Source organism: Nuphar pumila, chromosome 15, assembly GCF_984573655.1.
Source record: "Nuphar pumila chromosome 15, dmNupPumi1.hap1.1, whole genome shotgun sequence".
NCBI lineage: Eukaryota > Viridiplantae > Streptophyta > Magnoliopsida > Nymphaeales > Nymphaeaceae > Nuphar > Nuphar pumila.
Window position 1 is genome coordinate 17,308,534 of NC_143263.1, and position 12,020 is coordinate 17,320,553.

Here is a 12,020-nt window from a genome sequence, read left to right on the forward strand (position 1 = left end):
CTCGAACGCTTACTCAAAGACCCCCTAAAAGATGATCACCTCACCTCACCTCACCCCTAGAACGCAAGCCCGAATTCAAATTCTCCGACGCATCACCTGTAAAAAAAAAAATAACAACAAGCCACAATCATTCTCCACCCTACTAACAATTCCAAGCACTATAAAACCCTAAAAACACATTTTGAAGGTCAGCAACATCCAATAGCCAAAATAAACAAAAATCAACACTACAAGGACAAGCACGCCCTGGTTTTCCTTCACGCCGAAGGCTTAAATACGCGTCCGAAAAGAAAATAGAAAGATCCCCATTAACGGGGAAAGCCTAAATTCACAGATAACCGAGCACCAACATGAAAATAGCAGCTGAGAAATGCAAGAAAAAAGGAAACTTTTGCTTCAAACCTTCTGCAACGCATGTGTTGCCAACGACAAAATCAATAAATCAACCGATGGAGCCGTTCTCCGGAGACCATTGTTGCCGCCGAAAATACGAATGTAGGGGGAGGAGAGGGAGAGAACGTCCCCAGAGTCCAAAAAAACTCTGAAGGCATTATATTTAGGTCCCTGCATTTCTCGCGCGGTTTTCGCTCCTTCCTCCGTTGAGAATGGCAATTACGTTATTTAGAAACGTTAGGAAGGTTGTTTTAGTTATTTGACATGTTTGAAGGGACCTTGCCGCCTTGTACCGTTGTACGTTTCTTTTATTCTTTAGAATCTCAGAACCGAGTCTCTAGGATCCGATACGATAGGCGACTCCGAGACTGAAATCGTATCGTTTTTTTGCTTTTTTGTTTTTGGGGTCGGAAATGAAGCAAGGCCTCATCCAAGATGGGTTGGACTCAGCGTGATGGATGAACTTTGAATGAGCCTTACCGGCATAGTGACAAACGTTTTTTAGGCAAAATCTAGTTTGTCAAAAACTCGCGGGAAATTGAAAAAGTTTCATAAATCTCGCATTTTTTCAGCAAAATCTCGGCAATAAAAAAATAAATTATAAAACATATTTTTTTGTAAGAAAATCTTAATAAAAATTAATTAAAAATAAAAATACATGGTTTTTTCATGATAAATAGCCGTTTAAAACTTAAATATCATGTTTAAATCACTGTATTTATGTTTTTTTCATAAATCTTGCGATATTTTGAAAATCTCACGAGAAATTGTCGTTTTGAACTTTCAGGCAATTTCTCGTGATATTATCGTGAGATTTTCATAAGTCTCGTTATATTTGTTACAGAGCTTACCGGGATCCACAGATCTGGGTGTGGATCTGGATCCAACTAGGATGAGCCTTTTCCAACCTCACCTTTTCATTTTAATTGTACAGATGAATATGGGGTCGGTTTTGAATGCGAGTTGGAAACACCTGAACGGTGTCGAGATCCAATTAAGAGCTGACAAGCACATTGGATTTGCTAGGTGGGTCCAGACCGTCTACATGACCCGGATTTGGATTGGACTCGAGTCCATACTAGAGTTCAAACGTTAGTAACTTCTCTAATCCTAACCAGTAATTAGAACATTAACTATACATGAAGCATTCAGGATGTGAATAATGCATTTTAATGACCTTGATTTGATATAAACGAGATCTTTACATGAAAATGTCTTTCTAAAAATGAAAAGATCAAAAATAATAATAATAATAATAATAATAATTAAGGAGTAATAGCTAATATTTCTATAACCACTCAATCTAGAATCTTCTGGTCTTCTTTTTTGGAAGCCTTTTCTTAAATGCATTATTTATCATGGGATTCAGACAAGTTAATGGGAGATCACATATCCATGTTGAGTTGGAGGGTATCATTGTTATCTGTCATGTGAATTCTATAGGGGCTCCAGGTCTGGCTTCTAGCATATGTCCAGTTTATTGAGATCCTGATATATCCTGCTAGAGTCTGAGTGGGACGAGTTCAAGAAATGGTCAATCTGAAAGTTGGAGAAGTTGCTTCAGGTGTACAACCTAATGGAATAAGTCTTGAATCTCTTGATCCTTGTAGAGTAGGTGTGCAGTTGAGGAGCATTTGATTGGTTGGACTTGTCTGGACAAACGCCGCCAGGACAAGCCAGGTGCAATGTTTGTCCAGAACGCACCAGTCAGACCCCTAGCCGTGTCCTGCATGCCCTCCTTAAAAAGTAAGGGTGGGGGACAAAGCAGTCACTGAAAGGGGGTGTTTGCATCGCCATCTCTGCCTGTCCGTGGGATGCCCAGAGCATAGGCCCCATGCGTGTTCACTTGCCCATGCTAACGTGGGACTCATAGATGCATTTCCAGTACGTCCCACGGATGCAAAGATAGCGTCCTCCACTGTTCCGTCTCCCCCAATGGAACAGGGAGGACAGGAAAGCAAGGGATGCACGTAAAACAAAGATTGAGGGTTCCTGGACAGGGAAGGACTGTGCCTCCTGTCCTACCCATGGACAGCACAGGACAGTACTCGTTGTCCTGTTCACGAATCAAAGGGTCCCACAGGGACGCTTTGTTACCTCATTTCAAATGTGGGACAAGTATTGCATGGGGCCACTTTGTCCCCATCATAGTTTAAAAACTCGCTGTGTCAACCCATTGACTCGGCCCAAATCACCAAGGGTCAAAAACTTGGTTAAACTCAGTTTTTACAAAACTTGGACCAGTCATAAGCTGACTCGACCTAGTCATTGGCGAGTCAGCCTAGTCATGGGCGAGTCATGCATATATATATACATATATAATATATTTATATATAATTACATGTATTATATAAAATATGATATAAATATTATGTACATTATATATGAAAGTATGGTTATACACGTATTAATAAAATTATATATTAAATATATTATAAAAAATATCATATGATGCATATTATATATAATATATTTTACTATAAAATATGGATAATATATACATAAATTTATATATTTTATATAAAATATAAAGTTAACATGACTCGACCTAGTCACTTTGTTGACCCGATCGAGTCACGAGTCACTCAAGGATGAGCCGAGTGACGAGTTACTCGGTTTTAAAACCATGGTCTCAATGCGAGACTTGTTCCACGAATCAAATGCAGTCTTAAGGTGTGTTTGATACATGGGACACACCTGTGGAGGGACCAACAGGGCATTGTCCCACGTTTGATACGCAGAGTGCACCATGCTCATGACAACACAAATGGTGTCCTTCGCGGGCATTTTATAAGACATTGCATAGGACATGTTGTAACACCTCAAGTTTTTTACCAAGTATTTTTTTGTTTTAAACCTTAATGAAATATTTTTTAGCTTTATTCAAAAATATAAAAGTCAATTTAAAGGTTCTTTCCAAATCATATCAATTATAACAGGATCACTAATGGGAATGGGTTTCAACTTTTATACAAAAGTTTTCATATTTCATACATCCCCAAAAATATGAGAGTTTTTACATCACACATTTCAAAATTATATCATAACCTCAAATCCTAAAAGGTCTCCCAAAAGCAGTTCCAAGAATCCGTCTATCAAGATCCACAAGCCTTCGGTGTGTGATGTGCTATATTCTGCCTTCATATGAGTCCTTGAAAAATAGAATAATTAAAAGGGTGAGACACAATTTGTCTTTGTACGGTCCCAGCACTCACACAATCACCCGATAAGTATGATCCAAAACAAAAGCCCATTTGTCAAAATCTCAAGTTCACAAATAAGAAGACTCAACCCTTTCCATAAGTGTCGACCTTCAGGTTCACTCACACCTAAGAGAAGAACTCATAAATGTTGACCCTGCCCTCACAGGGGTCAACCCTTAGGATTAAACCAAAATTGAAAAAACAAAGAGGAGTCGACCCGCAAGCCAAAAGAGCACATAGTGAAAGAAACTCAAGATGAGTTAACGCTACTAAATCAAGGGTCAACCCTTAACTAGAGTTAATTTACTCCAAATGAACAAGGAGTTGACCCTACACTCCTAGGAGTCGACCCTCAGAACAAAACAAAACATATAAGAAAAGAAGGGTCGACCCTCGGCTTAACTGAACCACCAACCGAATCAAAGAGGAGTCGACCTACCCATCTCAGGGGTCAACCCTCAGTGCCCAAGGCACCAAACCCATGAACTCATGCAATGCCTACTTACATGTATGAATATTTTATTAATTCTTTTCATTTAATTGGTATTGGATTACATGTTATGCTCCACAAACATTTACCATCATAAGGGCACTACTCTCTTGATAACTATGGGCACTTACAGCTTGCTGAGGGGTGTTTATTTATCCATGTGATTGTATATTTTAAACTTGAAAGATATTGTGACACTTGCACCAAGATCAGGAGCATGTCACTCCACTCCATCTATGAAAGTCATATTGCAGCAGCTCTACCTCTGCCTCGAGTATCAAAGTCCTTTGTCTCCTAATCCATCGTGGCTGGAGATGGTCCATACTTGATCAAACAACGTTAAACGCCCTACCATGGGGTTGGTGTTTGTGTTCATCCATACTTGACAAGCTTGCTCCAGCCATATACTTTGGCAAGCTCAATACAATCATTTAGTGTAACTTTTTCTTAAATTTTAGTTATTTATGCATCAATCAATACCCTCTCAATACCATGGGCCAACACCTACATAAGCCACACTCAAGGTGAACACTCCAAATCTGGCATTTATGCTCATATCATATGCAAATGTGTTATGTATTGCCAACCTTGCCATACAAAACTCAAAAATTTGTGTTGATATAGTCACCACAATTACTTATTGCCACACTTGTAATACAAACCACAAATAAAGTAAAACCCATACATTCCCAAGATGCAGGGGTTGACCCTTGGGTCTTCCCAACATCCTATGAAGCAACAAGAGTCGACTCTTGAGTGCAGGAGTCAACTCTTGTGCTTCGCAGAGTTGGGTAACTATGACAAAACACCGCTACGAGCATCAAAATACCACGAATTTCAACAAAACTCCACTCCATCAGAAACTCTACCCCAGCATTCACAGGGTGAGTTAAAACAAACCCAAATATACATTTCATAAAAACAATCTAACATATAACACAATTTCTTAGTAACCACAGTCATGGATACTAACTCTAGCTTCACAAGCTAGAACATACACATTTGCAAACCAAATTCACATTTTTCAAACTCTCAAGACACAAATTTCACTTTTAAAATTCTATACATTATTTCTAGCATAGCTCTTCACTCAAAGAGTAAAAAACTATAACATTTTAAAGCATGCAATTTGAGAACCAACCTTAACATAGAGCATCTTGTATATACAATTTCTGAAATACATACCTTTAGCCATGAATTTTCTCCAAAATTTTACAATCTTGAATCAAAGGAAAACACTTAGGAATACCCAACATACTAAAACAGATTTTAAGTCATGGATTTATCATAAACCATGCACATTTTCGAGAAAATCTCTTACTACATACATGGTTTCTAAATGTATAAAATCCCTCTACATGATGCATACTTCCTAGTTGTCGTGAAAGTAGGGCACCATACCTCTTAAATTGTCCAAACTACGAGAATATAGCTGAACAATCCACGATTTGTGAATCCTCAAGCGTATCAAAACTCCAAGCACTATGCAATTCTTCATGTGATGGTTCCTCCTTGCAAAAAACTCGACAATAGAGTGACAGGGTAAGAAGAAAAAGTTGAGTTAGAGGGAGAAAGAGAACATTGTCTGTATTAGTGAAGAGGGAGAAGGTGGTGAAGATAAGAGAGAGAAAGAATGTGTAACATGGGAAGGAAAGGATAATTAAAAATAAATAAGGTTTTAAATCTCATCCTAAACAAGGGTTAACGTGGCTAAAAGTGAGAAAGGGTGTGGGACTCCTGGCCTCTACTCAGCAACAGTTGTCCCACCTAAATGATAGCAATACCCTCACAACAAAAGAAAAATCCCTATCATGTTCTTACCATACCAATCTTACCCTTATATGTAACCAAATTTACAATTCTGCTATTTCTAGGAAAACTAGCCTCTTTACCAAAAAATCCATCTATCTCCCCATGACAAAAATGCCCAAGAACTATATAAAAAATTCTGAGTGTATCTTTTGGCCAAAACATTCATTGTCTTCTCCAAAAAATGGTGATTATGCCTCTCAATTTCTATGGATCCGATTCAAACTCAAAATTTAACTGGGTTGAGATCTAGATATATGAGAAACAAATATTTATCAACAATAAATCATCTATTTCACAAAAATACTCATATTTAATTGAAATACTATCATATTGTGGTGTCTGAAAAAGTCAGGTTGTTACACATGCCGGTACGACTAGCAAGTCTAGGACTAACCCGACGCTGGTCTACCCGCATGGCATTTGTTATAGCATGCAAACATGGCCTTAATGCATCAAAATCTCTTTTCAACACAAGTTGCACCAAACCTGAGCCTGGGTTGTTTGCTCTTGGCTTGGTGCAACATGCATGAGCTAAGTTCAAGTGTAACTCAGAACGAAAAATAATCATATTGTATAACAAAAATGACATGTTTACTGAAATTTCCCACAAATTACAAAATCCACTCAATATCCAAAATCATGGATGCCCAACTCTTTTAGGACCTTTTTACCCTTCACACTAGCTAACCTCATAAGGTTCACATGATATATCGATACGTTGTCCAAATATCGCAAACTCTTACTAAAAAGTAGATTCGCGTGATAATTGTGTGGACCTCATGAATTTTGCATAACAAAATTTGTGAACATGGTTAGTTTTCATCCAAAGAAGATTCACAAATATTGTACGACATTCACACATATAGTAAGCATTCACGAGCTATCATGCAAATCTCCTTTAAGTAATTGATCCTCAAGGAGATCCACAAATATGTGACGACATTCACATATATATAGTATGACATTTGCGACCTCCCATGGGAAGCAACTTTAAGTGTCTGATCCTCAAGGAGGTCCATAAATGTATGATGACATTCGCATATATGTGTTGCAAACATTAGCGACGTTTACACTATGATATGACTTTCACAAATATGATACTATCTTCGCAAATGATGTATGATGTTCGCGTAGAATTCTTGTAAATTTTTGTTGTCGATGTTCATACATTCATATGCTTCTTGTTTCATGTATAAAGTTATGGTTCTATGTTTTGGTTTTTTTGTTTATTTTTTGTTAGAACCCTAACCCTTTTCTCTCTCCCCTTGTGGCAATTCCTATGCAATATTTTTTCAACATTTTGATGACTTCTCAGGTATCCTTAATAGTTGTGGTATCCTTTTCATCGACTTTCACAATTAGGTCGAAAGGTGAGTTTCATAAATATATATATATATATATATATATATATATATATATATATATATATATATATATATATATATCAAAGTTTTTTTTATAGATATGAGCATTTAATAGTTTTATAGTATTTGTGTTTGATTGTTGTAGATGTTTTATGTATGTTTTCCTGTGTTTTATTTAAAATTTGGCATCGGATTTACCATTTAAGGTTTACTACATTTGGGTCTTTTTATAGATATATAAATTTGTTGGTGTTGTAGAAAATTTATGTTTATTTGCTTGTCCTTTATGTAACATTTAATGATTTTGTGTTGGTGTAATGGGGTTGGGGTTGACTTCATACAAACATTCGGTTTTTAGAGTGGTTGTTGTAAGTAGTTTTATTAATGAAAAATAAGTGTATTGTATGAAAAAACAATAACACATTTTCCAAAATAGCTCACAATTTTTTAAATTTACCCTATGTCCAAACTCACAATTGTTTGACTTCTTTAGGACCATTTTACCCTTCACACAAGCGATTCTCCTATGGTTTGTGCGATATATATAGATGTGTTGTCTCAATCTCACAACCTTGAACTAAAAAGTACATTTGGCCGATGATTTTGCGGACTTCACGAAGTTCGCATAACCAAATTTATGAACCTTTTGTATCTGAAATCTACATACCTTCACAAATATTATACAAAATTCACATATATAGATGGCATTCATGAGCTACCATGTGAATCTCCTTTAACTAATTGATCCTCAAGGAGGTCCGCAAATGTGTGATGACATTCACATATTAATGTTTGTAAATGTTCTCAACCTTTGCACTATGGTCAATCTCCGCAAATAAGGTAGTACTACATTCACATATATAGTATGGCATTCATGAGCAACCATGTGAATCTCTTTTAAATAAATGATCCTCAAGGTGGTGCTAAAATATGTGACAACATTTTCATATAGTTTTTGTGAATACCTCAGACCTTTACATTCTTATACAAAGATTGCAAATATGGTGCAACTTTTGCAAATAATGTATGACCTTTGCGAAGAGTGCTTGTGAATCTCTCTAGATGAAATTTTCTTTAATGAGATATGCAAATATGTGCTGCCATAAGCAAATTTTTAGCATGTGAATTTGTGTACGTTCTCATGCTTGTTGAATCATATATAGTCATTTTTGTTCTTGTTTTCATTTTTTTGATTGTTTCTAGAAGAGCCCTAACCCTTTTCGCTCTCTCCTTGTTGTGATTCTCATCGCAAAATAACATGTAGTTTTCAAGAAACAAACAAGAACTTCATTATTTTCAACAAAAACATAAAGAAAACACACCCAACGATTTTAATCAATCAAGAACACATCAAATTCATATATACAAATATTTAATCATATTGTACCCATAGAAACATAATACATAATCATGAATCTACATCCAAAATCAACTGTTCTACCAATGAGAACATGTTTTTCTCAAAATTGATTTTCAGAAAAGGATTTTGGTTTGTTAAAACCTTCATGCTCAAAACCATAGCAGTGCCTAGGTGAATCTAGGCTGATATGCATCTAGGGATAATCTCAAAGCATGCTCATGTATCTTAGCGTCATCAACACATACAAAGTTACAGTGTACCTACCTAAAAAATATTGAATCTACGTAAGCTCTTCCTGATACATCTCCACTGATTAGCTACACACTCAATGAAGATGCAATCACCCTATACCAGCTTTAATGATGTTCTTCCCTTTCCAAAGAGGGGTGTGAGGGAGGAGGAAGAGAGAGGGAGAGGGCGAGAGAGAGAGAGAATTTGAGAGGGGCGTGTGGGAGTAAAGAGGCTATTCTTTAAATAGCTTTCCTCGTGAATTTCTTAATTGAATAAGAAAACTCCAAACATCTTAGCTAACTAGGATTACCACCAATTAAGGAAGCCTCTAGAAATTCCTAGCTAATTAAGTTCAGAAAATAATTAAATAATTTGATTAAATTAAATAAAAGAAATAGGAAAGTAGGTGAGGATGTACCACCTTGTTTTGGTTCATGATTGAGTCAATATCTTAGACTCTTTTTCCAAGAAGATCCATATCAAAAGGGGCGTCCCACCCCATAGGTCTTAATCCCATATCCAAGGCTCATTTTGGCTCCAGATACCACATTGTAAGTACCCAAATTAAAAAAAAAATCCAAATTAAAATCCAATATTAGAATTGCACTTATTTAGTTTCAAATTGAAATTCAAACCAAATTTAAAACATGAATTTTGTATTTATTTCTCAAAAAAATATGAAAAAATATCATATGTTACACATGTACTATGTGTACAAGTAGTGCATTGCCTCCAATGTTAGTACGAAGCCCACAATTGATCTCACAACTGCAGTACTGAACTTGAGAAGCAAACATGCTCTTATGAAGAGTGGCAGGTCAGCAGGATGCCATGCACATATGTGATCTTGTACATTTTGTACGAGGGCAAGCTACCAGAGGATTAATGCGATAAGTTCTTTATAGTTGAAGTTGTGTGTAACTGAGGTATAATTATTAATGTCCTGAGTTACTTGTGTATACAACCAATGGTACTTATATGTATGTGTTGATATTCAATTTTAAATGGTGATGAAAGTCCCAAGGGGGCTTAGTGTAGTGGGGTGAAGTCTTGGCTACTAGACGGGCAATTAAGGTTCAATTATCATTGACATCGCCCCTTTGCGCAAGCCAATGAGTAGCATAGGCCATGGAACAGGAGTCCTAGCCTCAATGTTTTACGTTGTTAGCATGACGATAGTAGGTATGGCAGACTGAGCCAGTGAGACCAGGTCTTCATGCCAGGTGCGATTTCTTTAAGTTATAAATTAAAAAAAAAATGGAGATGAAAATAGAGTAATGAGAATGAAGAAGGTATGCAACAAACCAAAATAAAGTGAATTACTTATATTTGAAAAAGAAATGTTGTTGGTTAGTGAAATATATCATATGTTTGATTGTTTGTTTGTTATATTTGTATGTGAACTCATTTAAATTTAACATAAATATATCACTTATTTTAATGATGCAACACCTAAAAAGATTCATATAGACTCTAAAAGTATAACATGGAGCGAATGCAAGTATAATGCAAACTACCAAAAGCCATTTACTGTACCTTATATTTCTTTGAGTCTCAAAAGCAATGTTTCTATTGTTTTTTACTGTTTAATGTAAACTAATTGGTAAACATCAAAATTCACAGCAAATGCTCTAAATGCCAAAACATTGAGATGTGACTCAAAATTGCTTGAAGGCCGATCAGTTGTCGTATCCATTTTGTGATTGTGACAAGGTATGCTTAATGTTTATGTTTACATAACACAATTTTTTAACTGTATAACAACCTTAAACTCGATTTATATTGCAGATCTTGATTCCAGTCAACTAGGGCAATTATCATTGGATTGTTTGAGAAATAGATATGAATGCGAAAGAGTTTAGGTTGTACAATTCCACGAGGTCTACATAACTTGTTGATCAAAATATTAAGAACATGATATGATAACATTACTTATTCAATAATGTACTTTTTTTTCTCAAGTACTGGTTATCTTAAATATTGTATTACAAGTTCATTTTTTGTAGGTTCGTTTGGCTACGATGTTTATACCAACTAGATGACCACTAATATGCAAAATATTCTTAAGCAAATAAACTCATAATTACTTTGCACATATTTGATAACTCAATTCATACATGTATCTGTTCTTGACTTGGTATATGATTGTTACATGTATGATTATAAAATATTTATCCTAATGTACATGCAATACTTGGGCATAGGCACAAAATTAAATTTCACGCAGGTACCTTGTATGTCATCATCCCATTATCCATGACTGTCCAAGTTATCCGCACATCGTCGTCAAAAAACGAACATTTAAAACAGTATGATCCAAACAAACGTTAGACTTGGAACAGTTATTACTGAAAGAACAGAACCAATGTTAACATACCCTAAAGAACTTAGCTAAACATGTTAAAATCTCCAATTCGATGAACCTGTAAGTCACATTGGTAGGGCTTGATTTACAAAACATGCTACGAAAACAATATTTTGGTCCATTGTTACGGTCCAAGTCTTCAACTGGTTCGTCAGTACCGATTAAGAACGGGTAAGAGAGAAAAGGAAAAAAAAAACTATGTTATGTCCACCACAAAGTTTCACAGGCCATCTTGTGCGTACATATCCCAGTCTGCATACAACATTTGAAAGAGAAAAAAGAAAAACAAAAACAAAAAAAGAGGGTAGTCTTTGTCAAGCTCTCTAAGCACAACATGCAAGTACACATGATGCACTCGTGGATCCGGTACCAGATTCAGTTAAGGAAGACAAGAAGAAAAATAACTTGTTTTTCATTAATCTTGCTTTGGTAGCCTAGATCAGTGATAGCGTAACTTAGTGATTCTTCTGCATCTTCTGATTAGAAGGTGCATCAAGACAGGAAGGTGAAGAGGGCGTACGCAGGTGAGAGTTACTCAGAGGTACCAGTGACCCCGAGATCTTGCTTGCCCTCTTCCTTGCCTTCCCCAAAGACGGGGCCACCTTTCCCTGCAGCATCCTTTACCTTGTCCTGCTCCTCCACCTGTATGTACCCTTCATCCTCATGCTTCTTTGTGGACCTAATATCCAGCCTCGCCTTGTTCTCCCATCCTTCCACAGACTCCGTAGGTGGTCTTCGTAAAAGACCCCTTTGGCTGTGCCCCTTGTGCACCTGACATCCTCCTCTCACCCCCAGAAACGAC

General features: G+C 36.4%; 1 pseudogene; it reads right to left on the minus strand.

The window, feature by feature from the left end:
• Positions 1 to 11,533: 11,533 nt before the first annotated feature.
• LOC149814655 (uncharacterized) lies at positions 11,534 to 11,996 on the minus strand (annotated as a pseudogene).
• Positions 11,997 to 12,020: the final 24 nt, after the last annotated feature.